Below are 18,552 nucleotides of genomic sequence, written 5' to 3' on the forward strand. Positions count from 1 at the left end.
AGTGTCGTGTCCATTGCCCCGCTACTGCCGTGAGTTTGAGGCCCTCCTCCACCCGCAGGCTCCCGCCTGCACCTCATCCCTGGTGGCCTAGTGGTGGGCTTGTAAGTATCCTTGTCTGCCCCGACTGTGGGTCTGATTGTGCTCCATGCGTTTTTTTTCGTTTTTCCACTTATTCCTTTTTGTTGTTACTGTTGCTAACTGTACCCCTTCTATTGCCCCTTGCGCCCCCTTTGCTCTGTTAGCCTGTGTGTTGCTCCCCTCTGTGCCCCATCCGCTTGTTCCTCCACACCCCCTCCGGCCGCCCTGCATTTTCCCGCCACTGCCTCCCCTGCGGCCCTGCCCCTCCCTGTGTCCCAATTCATCCAGCTCCCCCCTCCCAGTTGCTCCTCCCTCCCTCGTCCCCCTCATAATGCAGGCTGCTGCGCGACCGCGCAGCTGGCGCGCCGGAGGCATGCCAGAGGTGAGCTCGTCTGCGCCCGTCTGCGCCTGGCCCGCACCCAGCGCCAGAACCCGTGGACCCCACGAACGCCACTACGCCAGACACCGCTACGACACCGCCGCCCTCCACGCACTCAATACCGGCTGAAACCACAGCGGATTCCAGGCCACCCCGAAGCGCACCCACGGACCTTTCTCCTGCCGCAGCTGCAGCTTCACCTGCGACAGAGCCAGCAAACCTCCAAGACCAGACTCAACCACCTCCGCTGCATACTCTTCAACACCCGCTCCGCACGCAGACACGCCGTCAAGCTCTGGGACCTGCTCGACACCGCCGCCCCGACGTGGCATTCCTGACCGAGACCTGGTGGAACGACTCCTCAGCACCCGACATCGCAATAGCCATCCCTGATGGATACAAGATCACCCGCAGAGACCGCACCAACGGAATCGAAGGAGGAATAGCCATCGTCCACAAGTCCACCCTCAAAGTCTCCACCCATGCAGAGGACACCCTCAAGACCGCCGAACACCTGCACTTCCAAATCCACACTGACCCCAACACCACCCTCAGAGGAACGCTCATCTACAGATCCCCAGGACCCAGGGCGCCATTCAGCGACTCCATCGCCGACCTCGCCAGCACCCACGCACTCGCCTCCATGGACTACATCCTCCTCGGGGACCTGAACTTCCACCTCGAGAACAACAACGATGCCAACTCTACCACCCTGATCAACAACCTGGCAAACATCGGCCTCAGACAGCTCGTCACCACACCCACCCATGCTGCCGGCCACACGCTGGACCCCATCTTCTCCACAGGCACCCATGTCGCCTTCGACCACACCACCCAACTCCACTGGACCGACCACTGCTGCATCCACTTCACGTTCAAGAAGCCAACCACGCACCACCGCACCCAACAACTCCCACGTCGCTGCTGGAGCAAAGTCACCAATGACCAACTGACCTCCACCCTCGCCCAGAACCCACCTGCGGCCTTCACCAACCCAGACACAGCAGCCCACAACCTCAGACAGTGGATTGAAGACTGCGCCAACACCCTGGCACCACTCAGGAAATCCCCCATCAACCACGCCAGCAAGAAAGCCAAATGGTTCTCCGACGAGCTACAGACCTCCAAATGCGCCTGCCGGAAACTGGAGAAGAAATGGCTCCACGATCGCACACCTGACAGCCACGCAGCCCACAAGGACGCCACTCGTAGACACCACCACCTCATCAGAATGGCCAAAAGATCCTCCTTCAAAAACAGACTGGACAACAACGCACACGACAGCAAAGAGCTCTTCAGCATCGTGAAGGAACTCTCCAACGCCAACGACGTCCCGCCTTCACAAGAACTGTGCAACGCTCTGGCAACCTTCTTCCACCGGACGATAGCAGACATCCACAACAGCTTCAACATCACAATCAACCCGATGGCGCCAGACTCCTCCCCCGCGAACACCACCTGGACCAACCACCTGACCTCTTGGACCAACTTCAACGATGAAGAAACACGCAAGGTCATGAACGCCATTCACTCTGGATCACCATCAGACCCTTGCCCTCACCACGTGTTCAACAAAGCCGACGCAATCATCGCACCCCAACTACGTAAGGTCATCAATGCCTCCTTCAAGACAGCCATATTCCCGGACAGCTGGAAGCACGCTGAAATCAACGCCCTCCTCAAGGAGCCCAAGGCGGACCCCAAGGACCTCAAGAACTTCCAACCCCTCTCCCTCGTCCCGTTCCCGATGAAGGTCATCGAGAAAATCATCAACGCGCAACTAACCCGCCACCTCGAAGACAACAACATCCTGGACCCATCCCAGATGATACCACAGCACTGAAAAAGCCCTCATCGCCGCCACAGACTACATCAGGCGACAACTCGACAACAGCGAAACTTCAGCCCTCATCCTCCAGGACCTTTCGGCCGCCTTTGACACGGTCTGCCATTGCACCCTAAAAACACGCCTTCAAGAAGCCGGGATCCATGAGAAAGCCCTCAGATGGACCACATCCTTCCTCTCCGGCAGAACCCAGAGAGTCCGACTCCCACCCTTCCTATCCAAAGCCACCGACATCATCTGCGGCGTACTCCAGGGATCAGCCCAACGCTGTTCAACATCTACATGGCCCCCCTCGCTCATCCTCTCCCTCACCAAAGACCCGCACACCGCCAAAACGAACCTCCACGAGGGAATGAAGGCCGTCGCCGGATGGATGCAGAGCAGCTGTCTGAAACTGAACTCGGACAAGACGGAGGTCCTCATCCTCGGATCCACCCCCTCAGCCTGGGACAACTCGTGGTGGCCTACAATGCTGGGAACAGCACCCACACCTACCGACCACGCACGCATCCTCGGATTCGTCCTCGACTCCTCCCTCTCCATGTCGAAGCAGATCAATGCCGTTTACTCCTCCTGCTACAACACCCTCCGCATGCTCTGCAGGATCTACAAGTGGATCCCGTCCGAAACAAGGAGAACTGTTACACAGGCCCTCGTCAGCAGCAGGCTGGACTACAGCAACGCACTCTACGCAGGAATCCCAGCCAAACACCTGCATCAACTACAACACATCCAAAATACCTCCGCATGTCTGATCCTTGACGTACCCCGACGCAGCCACATCACCCCCCACCTGAAAGACCTGCACTGGCTCCACGTCGACAAGAGGATCACCTTCAAACTCCTCACCCACGCACACAAAGCACTCCACAACACCGGACCAGCCTACCTGAACGACAGACTCAACTTCTACACCCCCACCCGCCAGCTCCGCTCAGCAAACCTCACCCTCGCGGCCATCTCCCGCATCCAACGAAAGACCACCGGCGGCAGATCATTCTCCTACCTCGCCACCAAGACCTGGAACACCCTCCCCACCCACCTACGGCAGACCCAGGACCTGCTCACCTTCAGAAGACATCTTAAGACCTGGCTCTTCGAGCAGTAGCGGTTCCCCCCTCCCTTCAGCGCCTTGAGACCCTCGGGGGTAAGTAGTGCACTTTCAAAATTCCTTGATTGATTGATTGATTGATCACTGCACACAGAAACCTATCAGTCACCCCATGGAAGGCCTTATCAATCCTGAAAGCAGAGTGCTTGGTTTTGTGTGAGAGGGTGCCCATGCATGAGCAGAGACCCTCTGCAGCCTTCGGAATCTCTTCTTTGGGGTTGTCTGTGATGCAGCCTGACCATAAACTCTTAAGTGCATTATAACCAAACTGTAAATGCTAACTTTGGACAGGCTGCAAGGAAACATGTCGTGTTTGGTGTCAAACACCTTGGACTCATACCCCCACACCGGTAACTGGTGTGGGAGTTTGATCCCACCCTTCTAGAGGGAGAGACATGACAGCACCGGTATACACTGTACCAGCTAACAGAGCACTGGCATCACAAAATGGATGCTGCCAGACACAAACCCGGGTCTGGCTGCCTGCTGCTGACTGATACTCCGGGAGGAGATGCCTGGACAATTGGTTTCCTGTCAAAGGGAGGTGTTACAACCTCCCAGACAGGCCTTAAGGATTAGGGCTGGGTGGGTGCACTCCAGGAATGCTTTGAAGTCTGCACTGGGGGCACATTTGGTGTCCCTGTGCATAGTCTAGCTCAAACCAGTTGCAGGGGCTACCAGCCCCTGCTCTGGCGCAAAACTGGACAAAGGAAATGGGTGTAGCCACCCCTCTTTCCTGACCCTCCCATAGGTGGGTGCCCAGAGTATGTCCTACCCCTTCCTTGGGTATAAGAAAGGAACCCCTGGCTACAGGACTTTAGATTACACCTGGACGAAACTCTGATACAGAAGTCCCAGAACTTCGACGATCGACACGGCTAGATGACTTAAGAATCTCCCTTGGAGTAAAGGAGTTTCTCCCCTGCTTGGCAGGCACCAAAGATGCATCTTTCAGGTCTGCATCTCTGAAGCTCCCACCGGACGCCGAAGAATTTGCAACACAGGAAGTGGGTTTTCAGTCTTCCCAGAGGCTGACCTGAGTCCCCAGCAAAGCTGAGACCCGTAGCCCTCGTGGGGGCCGTGGAACCGGAACCCCTGGACACTGTGCACATTTGCAAGTGCATCAGCTTCTCGACGTCCCTTGAGGCACCTTTTCCACCGAAGATTGCTGGCTTACACTCCACGAGTGTTCCGTGAGCCCGCCCTTTGTGTATTTGCTCGAGGCTCCTTCGCGATCCCTGGTCCGTCGACTGGTGGGTCCCTGCGAAGGCAACTCTTACTTTAATTGGGCTTCCCTGGCTGCTCCACACATGCCCTGACTCTCCATTGCTTGAGGAGTCCCTAGGACCTTGCTGGTCCGCACCAACACATTTCTTCTCTTCCTGCATGGGTTGCTGTTGCCAAGGCATGTTGTGTCCAATCCGGGCACCGACGCTGCAGCACTCAACATCCTTCGTGGGTCAGCTCGAATCCAGCTCCTGGTCATCCTCGACGCCTCCTGGTCCTCGTGGCTGAAGAGTCAAGCTTCCCCTCTTCACACCTGAAGCACCCGACATCGCAGGGCATTCGTCTATCGTGCCCCTGGTCACTGGCAAGTGACCCAGACTCTGTCCCCTCTGCTTTAAGGTTCTTCACATCTTCGATCGAGGCTTGGATCTCTTTGGACACTTCTCCTCTTCCCGGCATCAGCACTTTTGAGTCTCTTGCCATTGAAAGCGACTACGCGACCTGACACCATTTGACACCTTTGTACCCGGCTTCCCTGGGTGAGGTATCATGAGTACTCCAGTGCTCCTGTGGGTGTTGGCCCTAGAACCATCTAAGTCCAAAAGAGTTTATTCCTAGTCCACTCCTAAGTATCATTAAACTTTAAAATTCTAACTGTGACTTTCCCCATAGAAACTAACGGGAGCTCGCGGCTGTATTCTCACACGGCACACGTCCCCCGTGGGTCCGTTGTGTCACTACCTTGAGTGGTTCCTTGGGGTCCCAGTAATTCTACAGGCTCTAGGCCTTGTGTCTAGTCAAGTCGTGGTTCTTATACCACTTTCTTAGTATATAGTTTGGTCCGCCCCTAGGGCCTAACGTGTATTGTGCTAATTTACTTTAATATTTGAAGTGTAACATATGTGCTACTACCTCTAGCCTCATAAAGAGACTAGTAGGGTGTGTTTAGAAGTAAACACATATATTTTATATTTATACCTGGTGTGGTTCTCTTTTCATTTGGTCATTCAAGAGATTATAGAGTGGTAAAACAAGCTGCTTTACATTCCTTCAAGACTTAGCCTGAAGGCTGATCACAAAGCTACCACTAGGATAGCTTTCAAATAAGGTTTTCTTTATCCTATCATCAATAAGGGGTTGTTTGGACTGATGCAAGGTGCCCACTATAACTAGTGGACAACATATACCAGGCCAACTTTCACATTGTAGTCATGCAATCACCCGGGTGTTACCTATATAGTCCTTTATTCCCCTAGATATTACTCCTCTACCCATGCAATCACAAAAGCATTAGCTATACAGTGCATCAATCACCCAGACACTATCCTTGCACTTTTTCAATCATGCACACACTTGTCTTGTACTTATATAACCACTCAGCCAGTACTCATGCACTTTTAAAACCACCCAGTCACTACCTTTGCAGTCCTGTAATCACTCAGGCAGTATCTTGGTACTTCTGTAATCACCCAGGTAGTACTCATGACCTCATAAAATCACCCACTCACTTGCTATGTACTCCATTAATCCCCAGATGTTACCCCTGTACTCATGCAATCACCCAGGCAGTAGTTATGTCCTATCCCTGCAGTCATGCAATCATGCAGGCTGTATCTATGCAATCATGTAATAACCCACACACTACTCTTGTAGCCATAGAATCACGCAGGCCCTACTGTTGCACTCATCTATTCACCTAGGCACTACTTAATGACTCATCTATGCCTTCGGGTGCTATTTATACACTTATCTGTGCATTTAACATCTATGTCTGAACTCATGCAATTAGCCAGTCACTTTTCATTATTTCTCCAGCCATTACCCAGTGACTACCCTTGCACTCATACAATCACCCAAGCACTACCAATGGAGTTATGCAATCACTCAAACAGATCTATTACATGTCTCAGTTTCTAGGTTTCACTATATTTCAGAAATATTGTATACATATTTCTTTTAGATATGATAATGATCTGAAAAGGTAGAGATGTATGTATGCATGTTTTTAAGAATATGGAGTGACTTATGGTTGAGTCATGTAATAGTGTGCTGCTTTATATGTGGCTAGGCCCAACACACATGCAGTTATAAAAACACCCACATACTACCCATGCAGTATTCCAATGATCCAGGCACTACATATGCAGTGCTGTAATCACTCAGGCATTACTGTCGCACTGATGCAATCATCTAGACACTATCTATGCACTCATCCAATCACCAAGGTGTTACCCATGCACTCTTTCAATCATGTAGCCACTACTCATGCACTTATGTAATCACCCAGGCACTACCGTTGCAGTCCTTCAATCACAGAGGCACTACCACTATACTCATACAACCTCCCACACATTACTCCTGTACTCATGCAATCAACCACACTGTACTCATACACTCCGCCAATATCCCAGACATTACCCCTGCAGTTATGCAATCACCTAGGGCCCGATTCACAGAACTAACTTAAGACAAAATCCTAAACTTACTGCCATTTTGGTATTCACAGAAGGCACTTACTCATTTTGGTATTCACAGAAGGCACTTACTCATTTCGGTATTCACAAAAGTTAGGAGTCCTAACTTTAGGACTCCTAACTTTAGGACTCCTAAATGCTTTCTGTGAATACCGAAAGTCTTAAAATTAGGATTTTTCTCAGTTTAGTAGTAGTATCGTTAGGACTCCTAACTGTAGGACTCCTAAATGCCTTCTGTGAATACCGAAAGTCTTAAAATTAGGATTTTTCTCAATTTAGTAGTCCTAAATCTAAACTTAGGACTACTACATTGAGAAAAATCCTAATTTTAAGACTTTCGGTATTCACAGAAGGCATTTAGGAGTCCTAAAGTTAGGAGTCCTAACTATACTACTACTAAACTGAGAAAAATCCTAATTTTAAGACTTTCGGTATTCACAGAAGGCATTTAGGAGTCCTAAAGTTAGGACTCCTAACTTCTGTGAATACCGAAATGAGTAAGTGCCTTCTGTGAATACCAAAATGAGTAAGTGCCTTCTGTGAATACCAAAATGGTAGTAAGTTTAGGATTTTGTCTTAAGTTAGTTCTGTGAATCGGGCCCCTAGGCATTACCCATGCATGCTTTCAATTACTTAGGTAGTACACATGGACTCTGCACCTCTGTTCCTTCTTTCAGGACTGTTTTTGTGTCTTTCTGCATCTGTCGCTTCTTTTGCACCCCTTTTACGTCTTTCTGAACTCCTCTCCCGTTTTTATGCATCCCTGTTGCCTCTTTCTGCACCTCTGTTCCTTCTTTCTGCACTTCTTTTGTTTCTTTCTGCACCTCTTTTGGTTTGTTCTATATTTCACTTGCCTATTTTTGTACCCCTCTTGCCTCTATGTGCACCTCTGTTGATTCTTTTTGCACTGCTCTGGCTTCTTACTGCTCCTCTGTTCCAAATTTCTGCATCCCTCTTGCCTTTTTCTGCACCCCTGTTCCCTCTTTCTTCACCTCTTTTGCCTCAGTCTGCCCACCTGCTCCCTCTTTGTGCACCACTTTGGCCTCTTTCTGCACCTCTGTTGCCTTTTTCTGCACCTCTGTTCATTTTTTGTGTACTTTTTTTTCTTTGTGTATCTCTTTTGCTTCTTTTTGCACCCCTTTTTTCTGTTTCTCCACCCCTCTTCCCTCTTTTTGCTGCTGTTACTTCTTTTGTTTCTTTCTGCAATCTTCTTTCCTTTTTTACATCCCTCTTGCCTCTTTCTTCAGTTTTCTTGTAACTTTTTGCATCTCTCTTGCCTCTTTCTGTACCTCACTTACCTTTTTCTGTGTGTGTTTTGCTTCTTTCTACAGCTCTGTTGCTTCTTTCAGCAGTTCTGTTGCCTCCTTCTGCCCTGTTTTGGTTGTTTGTGCACCTGTCTTCCATCTTTCTTCACCTCTGTTGCTTATTTCAGCACTTCACTTGCCTCTTTCTGTACTTTTTTCCTTTTCCTGTACATCTCATGCCTCTTTCAGCATCTCTATTGCTTCTTTCTGCACATCTCTTAGTTCTTTTCGCAGTGCTCTTCCCTTTTTCTGCACCCCTTTTGCCTCTTTTGCACCTCTTTTGCTTCTTTCTGCATTTCTTTCTCCTTATTCTGCACCACTCTTGCCTCGTTCAGCACCTTTGTTGCTTCTATCGGCACTTCTTTTTCTTTGTACTGCACCCCTCATGCCTCTTTCTTCATCCTTTTTCCGTTTTCCTGCACGTTTATTGGTTCTTTCTGTAGTGCTGTTGCCTCTTTCTACACATCTCTTCTCTTCTTCTGTACCTCCGTTGTTTCTTACTGCACTGTAAATGCTTCTTTCTGCAGCTCTGTTGCAGTCCATTTCCATTCCTAAATGTCACTTTTGTCCTTCTGCTTTACTATTTTAGAAATGCTCAAAGTGTTGGGCTTTGGAAAATATAAAAAAATAGCATATAACATGTCTCAGGTGTAAGTCTCACCATATTCCGAAAACGATATATGTATTTGTTTGTACCTTTTAAATAGAATGTGTTTCTTTAGTAATAGATAAGAATATTTGTATATAATTATTTTATTAATATTACATTAATTTTAAAACGTTTTTTTAAAGATATTCTCCATTATTATTAGGAAAGATTCAGTATGACAAAAAAAGTTGAAAAGAAAAGACAACAAAAAAAAAGTACTATTGAAAGGAGAGAGAAAAGAAAAATTAGATGAAGTACAATATGTGACATTAAAGAAAAAGTCTTCTGGTAAGAGAGCTAAAGAATTTGCTAAAAGACTTTTAAGGACTGGGAAAAACAGAAAGAAAAGTTGTAGAACCAAGGAGAATGAAATGAAAAAAGGACAAATTAATGGAAAATCAGGTTATGGGAAAACAATATATGTTGAAAGAAGGATGAAACAATATAAGGACATTAGGAAACAAATGTATACAAGGAGAGTACTACAAAATGTATTGAAAGATTGCAAGAAATATAAAAGAAGATCAGCAATTTACAAGAAACAACAACAGAATGAAAGTGTTGTCGAAAAGGCTTTTGAATTGAAAAGAAGATTGTTTATATTAGTATTGAAGAGAGTGAAGACATTCAATAAAACAATGCAGGTCATGAAGGAGAAAAGTTTAAAAAAAAGACTGGTTAATAGAACTAACTTTTGTAAAAAGAAATTGGGTGAATGGAAGCACACTTCTAGTTCAGAAGCTTTTTTTAATGAAGAAAGCTATTTTCAACAAAATACATTAGTTCCCGCAGTTGATACCAGTGGTCGTTCTTTTGTGGTTAAAAATGGTTGTCCAATTGAAAACGAAAAGATGGTTGCTAAAAATGTGAAAGAAGTAATAGCTAAAGAAGTTCAAGGGAGATGTTCACAAGCTCCAGTGTATACGTGGGATTGTAGTTGTATTTGTAGTATACACCAGGAATCAATTTATATTTTACAAAATTTCTTACGAAAGTATATCAAAAAAGTATTAAACAAAAGATTAAGATGTTGCAAGGACTAGATCCTTGTAAAGTGAGAAAAAATACTGGCTTTCAGGGTCATTCCCTGGCTTGTCTTCCAGAAAAGTGTGTCAAAGTACTTTTCATCATTTGAGAATGTTAGCAGTACATCGCTCTGTAATGCGGAAGTTAGTAAGAAGATTGTACTATGTAAAAAGTCATGCATTATTTTTAAGTGAAATAAACCCTGCTCTTTTCCATGGTTCAGTATCAGATGTAAAGAAAGTTTGTGATGATATAGAGTTTTGTTTCTTTAGTACTGAAGAAGAGTGTAGAGAAAGTGAGAGTTTGATAAGTATAGGTGTTAAAGAGGTAGAAGATAGTACTACTGAGAAGTTTGTAGAAGGAATTACAAAGTTTAAGGTAATTAGTTGTGAAACACCAAACTATGTTTGTATTTGTTGTTGACGTACTCACTATAGAAGTCAAACAAGGAATGGTGATGTGTATTTAAAAAGTGAAAAGGAAAACAATGACAAGTGGAAGCAATTTGGTGCTTATTTGTTGGTGGAAGGTTGTTTTGAGTTGGGTAGTGATCAACGTATTTGTAAATATGTTACAACAAATGCTAGAAGAGAACAAAATGCGAGCTAGAGCTGTACATAATAACTAAGGGTGGGCGGAATTTGCGAAAGTGCCTTTCACAAAATATTGTGAAACGGCAAAAAATCTCTGCGATCACGTGAAATTTCGCGTGATCGCGGGGATTTTTGTGTGCTGATTAATGCGTTACTGAATTTGACCTTCAACTCAGGCACCTGCTTTATTCATATCTGTAAGACTTACAGATATAAATAAATAAAGCAGGTGACCGAGTTGAAGGTCAAATACAAGTGCTTCCTGTTGGGGTTTCATTTTTGTGACAGGAGCATCGTGCCAGAATGACTCCTGCCCTGCATATTTGCCCAAGAAGATGCCACCGTTTTGTGCAATACCTCTACTCAACTGGAGTACTTTCTACTGGCTAATCAGTAAGTGCTACCTCGTTGGGTAAATGTATAGTGCTTTTCCTACACTACAGCTGCGTAAAGGGCCAGAAGAGTTGTCTACAGCGACCATGTGTGTCTGTACTGTACCGTTGCTACAGCGCCGACGGGCGCCGGGTTCCCTCGAGTGAGCTGTCCATCATAGTGGGGGAAAGGGTGGGAAGACAATGCACACCGCTGGGGTGGGGCGTGTGGGGCCAAACGGGAGAGCTTCCATGCAGTTCACATGCCTCTTGTTTATAAAGGGCCAGAGATGGATCAGAGCAGCAGATGAGGAGGCAGAACCTCCTGGTTTCAGGAACTACACAGGGATTGCACTCGAGAAACTCATGGATGCACAGAGCTCCATCAAGGATTCTACTGGCTAATCAGTAAGTGCTACCTCGTTGGGTAAATGTATAGTGCTTATCCAACACTACAGCTGCGTAAAGGGCCAGAAGAGTTGTCTACAGCGACCATGTGTGTCTGTAACGTTGCCACAGCGTCGAAGGGCGCCGGGGTCCCTCGAGTGAGCTGTCCATCACAGTGGGGGAAAGGGAGGGAAGACGATGCACTCTGCTGGGGTGGGGGGTGCGGGGCCAAACAGGAGGGGCTTCCATGCAGTTCACATGCCTCTTGTTTATAAAGGGCTAGAGACGGATCAGAGCAGCAGATGAGGAGACAGAACCTCCTGGTGTCAGGAACTACACGGGAATTGCGCTCGAGAAACTCATGGATGCACAGAGCTTCATCAAGGATGACAACAAGTAGTAGATATGGGGAGCAAGCACAACTGCCTAGGCGACAATTTCCGTTCCCTCAAGGAGCGCGGATGTTTCGCGTTCCGCGTGTAATGCAAAAATGTCGAAATTTCGCAATTTCCGCGAGCGGAACGGAAATTGTTTCTCACCCTTAATAATAACCTAGAGTTGGCAGCTATTCCTTCGGAACTGGTTGATTTAAATACATATGAATCTATTCTTACGCAATCAGTAAACCCATTTCAGGCCATAGTTCGTATGGAGCCTAAGACAGGTAAGTTGCCTTCTAAAGATTTAAAAAGAGAATTAAAAGATAGAGTTGTGTATTTACCTTTAGATTTAAAGAAAAATATTTAAACTGTTGGTGTAGAGAGAGAGGAAACTGAACCTGAGGTTATTCCAGTTAATGGTGTACCAACAAAGAGTCAGAAAATATGGCAAGAGTTAGTAGATGTCACCAAAGTTCATGAGGCTACATTATATCTCACAGAAAACAATATTTATTATAAAAATGTATATCTGGAAGAACAAGAAATATCTTTAGGAGATGATAGGGAAATTTCAACTGGCCAAATCGAAAAAGTGGACAACTCCAGGAGTGAAGAAATGTATGAACATTATAGTATACATCCTTTACATTCAAAAGAAGTGATTTGAAATACTATTGAATTATTCCAAATGAAGAAAGCTAAGGAAACTCCTATAAGTGTTTGGGAAAGAAGTTTAGAAGCCCGTTGTTTTCCACAACTCTTCCCCACTGGAAAAGGTGAACGATATGATGAATAAGGGTGGGCGGAACGGCTAAAAATCTCTGCGAATGCAAAATTTTGTGTGCTCCTGGAGATTTTGGGCTGAGTAATACGTTACTGAATTTGACCTTCAAGTCGGGCACCTGCTTTATTTATAACTGTAAGTGCTTCCTATTGAGGTTGAATTTTTGTGACAGGAGCATCGTGCCAGAAGGAATCCTGCCCTGCATATTTATCCAAGAAGATGCCACCGTTTTGTGCAATATCTCTACTCAACTGGAGTACTTTCTATTGGCTAACCAGTAAGTGCAGGCTCGGTGGGTAAATATATAGTGCTTTTCCTACGCTACAGCTGCATAAAGGGCCAGAAGAGTTGTCTCCAGCGACCATGTGTGTCTGTAACTTTTGCCACCGAGCCGATGGGCGCCGGGGTCCCTCGAGTGACCTGTCCATCATAGTGGGGAAAGGGCGGGAAGATGTTTCACACCGCTGGTGTGTGGGCTGGGGCCAAATGGGTGGGGCTTCTATGCAGTTCACATGCCTCTTGTTTATAAAGGGTCAGAGACCGACCAGAGCAGCTGATGAGGAGACAGAACCTCCTGGTGTCAGGAACTACACGGGGATTGCGCTCGAGAAACTCATGGATACACAGACCTCCATCAAGGATTACAGCAAATTGTTGACGGGTGATATGGGGAGAAAGCACACCTGCCTAGCCTCCACCGTGCTCACAAATCTTTTGCACTGATTAATGCATTACTAAATTTGACCTTCAACTCGGGCACCTGCTTTATTTATATCTGTAAGTGCTTCCTGTTGAGGTTTAATGACAGGAGCATTGTGCCAGAATGAATACTGCCCTTCATATTTCTGTTCCGCCGCGGATCGCGGACGTTTCAACATTTTCGCGTGGAACATGAATATGCCGAAATTTCACAATTACCGCGAGCGGAACGGAAATTGTTACCCACCCTTACTGATGAACGACCCATGCAGATTCCAGCTTCAGAATATCATACAATAAGATTGTACTCAGATGATCCAAGATTTTGACAATGTATTCCATATATATTTCATCTTCTGTTTGAAAGTGAATTCTCTTGACTTTCATATGCAGTGAACCACATACTAAAAACAGGAGTTCATCTTACACATGTTTCTGCAAAGGAATTCATGGACAAAGTACAACAAAGAGACGATCATTTAGAATCTCAGTTAATTAATTTGATGGCTTGTCAACGTGGTACTTACGAGTATTCGTATCATCATCACGGTAAACTTAAATGTATGTTAAGGAACATAGGAACCCCTACATGGTTTGTTACGCTTAGCTGTGCTGAACACGCATGGGACAATTTACTTGAATTTCTACGGAAAGCATATTCAAATGTTAAAAACATTGAATTGAAGACAGCTGGACAACTGTTTTCCTTGGATCCTATAAATGTGTGCAGATATTTTAATAATAGGTTTCAAGCTATGATGTCTTTTATCTGCAATAAAAATTATCCAACTCTTGGAGAATTTATTGATTTCTTTTGGAGAAAGGAAACCAAGCCAGAGGTGCTCCTCATATACACATGCTATTATGGATGAAGGATGCACCTACATTTGGAAGCGATTCTGATGAGACAGATTTGTCTTTCATTGAAAACTATGTTACCTGTGCTATTCCAAAAACAGTAGGAGAAAATACCTTAAGACAACAAGTTTTACGATTTCAAAGTCATCGATGTGTGAAATAATGTCGATGGAAATACAAGTCAAAGGAAACATTTTATACAAAATGTCATTTTGAATTCCCACGTACAGTAATTTTCAAAGAAGAGTCAACCGTTTCATGTCAGCAGTGAGGCATACTATAACTCGGAAATCTCCGAAGCATACATACAACATAAAAAGAAGTGAAGATTCAAAGTATATTAATTACTACAATCCAGTGATTTTGACAATGTGGAATGCAAATATGGATAGTCAGTATGTTGCAGATAATTTGATTGCTGTTGCTCGCTATGTTAAATCATATATAACGAAATCTGAAAAGACAGAGTTGAAAGAAATGTGGGAAGAAATTTCACTAGAGAAGACTCTTAGTAACAAATTGTACAGTTTAGTTTGAAGATGCTTTCCCATCGAGAGATTGGATCATACGAATGTTCGGATCGGTTGACCTCTGCATGCAAGTTTATATTCAAAGTCAAGAGGAATTATTTGGGTAAGTCTAGGTCTTGCTGCAACACGAAATTGAGTATTGAAATCTGTACAAGAAATTAATACTTAGCATTGAAGGAACTGGAAAGTACAGATATTGATAAAACAAATATGTTGGATACGTGCTATCCTAAAAGAAGTCCACATCTAGAAAACATATGTCTCTATGAAATACTGCAACATTACAGCTTTAAGAGAAATGTTACAGAAAATATAAATGAAGAAAAATATGCAGTAATTGGATGTGATGGATGTTTGGTAAAACATGCCAAAGGAAATCTTATTAATCACAGGAAACTTAGTTGTGATACTCCAGATAAAAGAGAATGTTTCCATTTATCTCTTCTGCAACTCTTTAAGCCTTGGTGTACTGAAATGAAGTTACTTCGAGATTTTGAGTGCTATGATTCATTTAATGCATGTAAAGATAGCACTGAATGCACAATTTTTCCAAATTATCTACAAATGTTGAAAGAAGAGATTGAACAAGAAACTACTATTGCAGTTGAAATAGTTAGAGACAGTTCTCAAGATAGTCAAAGTTTGGCTCCACTAAGTCAAGATCCACTAGGACAACCAATTCTAGAAAATGAAGCATCAATAACCATGAGTGAAGTAGAAACGGCAATGGAACAAGAACAATAGGATATTATTGAGTTGGAAAAGTTAGAAGAACAACTAAATATTGAACAGAAAGAAATATAACAGCAAGTGACACAACAGATACAGCATGGTTTGCTGCATGAAAAAAAGATTGCCAATGCACATCATTTAAACCTATTCAAATGTAAATCAGTGGGCAAGCTGGAACAGGAAAAAGTTTCTTAATTAAAGTATTGACGAGTTATTTACCACTAAATCACATTTATCTTGTGTTGTAACTGCTCCACCTGGGTTAGAAGCACATAACATTAACTGGATTACATTACATCGATTACTCATGCTACCAGTTGAACATGGAAATAAGTTGGAATATCACAAACTATCTGGAGAAGCTTGTTATGAAGTATCAAGAGTACTGAAAAAAATTAAACTTCTGATCATTGATGAGGTGAGCATGGTCTCAAACTTAATGCTGCTTTTGCACATTTAAGAATGCAACTGATTTTATTTGATGGAAAACAAGTAATTGTATTTGGCGATCTACTACAACATACTCCTGTGAAAGGACAAACAGTTTCTAAAACCCATGTCGATTAAGACACTAAGAAATCTTTGGGAAGTGTTGGAAATGTGAACATTTAGTGTCTTTTTGAATATAAAGAACTTATTAAGAATATGCGACAAGCAAATGATGAACATTATGGAAACATTCTTCAAGACATTAGAATTGGTGTTTTGACAAAACATGGCAAAGAACCTTTACAAAGTCGGCTATTAACAAACTTGTTTCCAAATGAAAATATTGGATTTGAAATAATGTACAAAGAAACTGAAGAAAAGAAGCCTATGGTTTGCCTTATGCCAACAGTGCAAGAGTGTTCTACATTCAATCAAGAACTTTTGAAACTGAAAAAAAACAGCCAATAGTGAAAATGGAAGCCATTGATAAAATGGAACATGAAGGAGTTACTATTCTTCTCTCTACAGTTACAATGTGATTCTTTGGAGAAGTCTATATCTAACACTGCAGGTTTAGAAAAGACTTTGTATGTATGTGTAAACTGTCGGGTAATTGTATGGTGTAATTTGGATGTAGAAAGAGGTTTTGTAAATGGAGCAATGGGAAAAGATGTTGATTTTGTTAATTATGAGAAGAGAGATGGAATTTAATTTTTGAAGATTAAACTTGATCAGATTGAAGTGGTAAAACAGATTGGACGTTGTGCTGTTCGTTTCTTGCTTGTAAAAGACATGTATGTTCGTAGAAAACAGTTTCCTCTTCCTTTAGCCTATGCTATAACCATTCATCTCAAGGTTTAAGTGTAGATAATGCTTTGGTAAATATTGAAAGTACAGTGTTTAAAGAGGGCATGGCATACGTGGCATTGTATCAAGTAAGAACATTATCTGGTTTGTATTTGATTGATTTTGATGTGAAAAAGGTTAGTGCTGATGCAAAATGTGTGAGAGTATAATCAGTTAAGAAGACTGTATGCACCTAACTTAGTTGAATATCCTGTATATGAAAAACATGTAGTGTGCCCAAAACGGAAATATGACAAATATTCTACTGAGATTTAAAAAAGAGAAAACAATTCAAGAGAATGATGACACTGCAAAGAAAATGAAAATGGACAGTGTTGATGATATTGTAGGATATCAGTTAGAAGAAAGTTCAGGTATCAACTGCTATGCTAATGTAATTGTAAATGTTATCTTTTATCTAGAAAATCTTCATCATAAAATTATGGAAAATTGAGAAAAAAAATTCAGTTCTTTACTGCATTATATTTTTCAAACGTTGGTAACTGATAGAACTAAAATCCATACTGCTTCTGGCATTCGGCAACTTTTTGATATATGTACTAGTTCTTTGCAATTTACACTTCATGTACAACAAGATGCACAAGAATTTCTTAAGGTTATGCTTGCAGTATTGGAAGATGAAGGAAGAGAAATAGAAAATTTGTTTGGATTAAGTTACAGATGGGATCATAAATGTGAAGCGTCTTCATTTTGTTTCACCACTGAAATAGACACTAAACGATTTATATATTTGACAATACCAGATCACAAATCAGTGTCTTTTAACAAATTAGTAAAAACAGCTAATCAAGATATGACATTCTCTCATTGTAAATCAGAAATGTTGTCAACAATATATATAGAAAGATTTGTAAAATATGTAATTTTAATTCTACAACGTTGTAGAGCAAATGGAAGAAAATTGGAAACCAAATTTAAAAATGTTGTGGCAAGTCAACTATCAATTTCAGGAAGAACTTTTAAGCTGTGGCTATTATTTTCCATGATGGACCTACTACTACATCTGGACACTATCCTGTGTACTTAAAGTGCAGTAAAGGATGGACACATTGCAATGATGCACATTTGGAATTCAAATGTAGGTTGCCTTTCGAATTACGAGATTCATATCTGATATTTTTGAAGCCAAAGTTTTGAAAAGATCATTTGGCCTATTTGGAAGATGTGAACACAAATATACTAGTTTATTTTGGATATTTTCAATACAAATGGTTTTGGAAACATCATTCAACCTATTGGGAAGATGAGAACAATTAGTATTTGGATTATTGTTTCTTCTATTTATTATTCCATTTGCAAAATTTTGTTTGAAGGAACTAATTGATATATTTGATCTTTATATTATATGCGATATATATGAGAGTGTATATTTAAACAATTGTACTTTGGAGTAGTAAATGATTTACTGTAGTTGTATAATGTAATTTACAAACTGTAGATAGGTGAACATAGAGTTGAATTTGTTGTCAATATTTTCAACACAGATTTTTTTTTTTACAAAGATGTTGATTGTATTTTTTTCCCCACTGTTATATGATGATCTAAATTGAAATTACTGTGTATGGTGAAATTCAATAGAATCTGAGAACAGCAAGAAAGAGAAACTAAATATGTTATCTAATTGTTAAATTATGTTGTGTTCTTAAAAGCATAATATTATATGTAATGACAACTTTCTTCTTTTTTATTACAGAAAATAATAGCAACCTTGAAAAGATTTTAAATTCAGTTTACAACAAAATAATTGTAAAACAGTTTCACTGAGTTTGGTTTGTACTTTTAAAAAGAAGGTAAGATGAAATAATGTAATTAGCATAATACTATGACG

Source organism: Triturus cristatus, chromosome 3_1, assembly GCF_964204655.1.
Source record: "Triturus cristatus chromosome 3_1, aTriCri1.1, whole genome shotgun sequence".
Taxonomy (NCBI): Eukaryota; Metazoa; Chordata; class Amphibia; order Caudata; family Salamandridae; genus Triturus; species Triturus cristatus.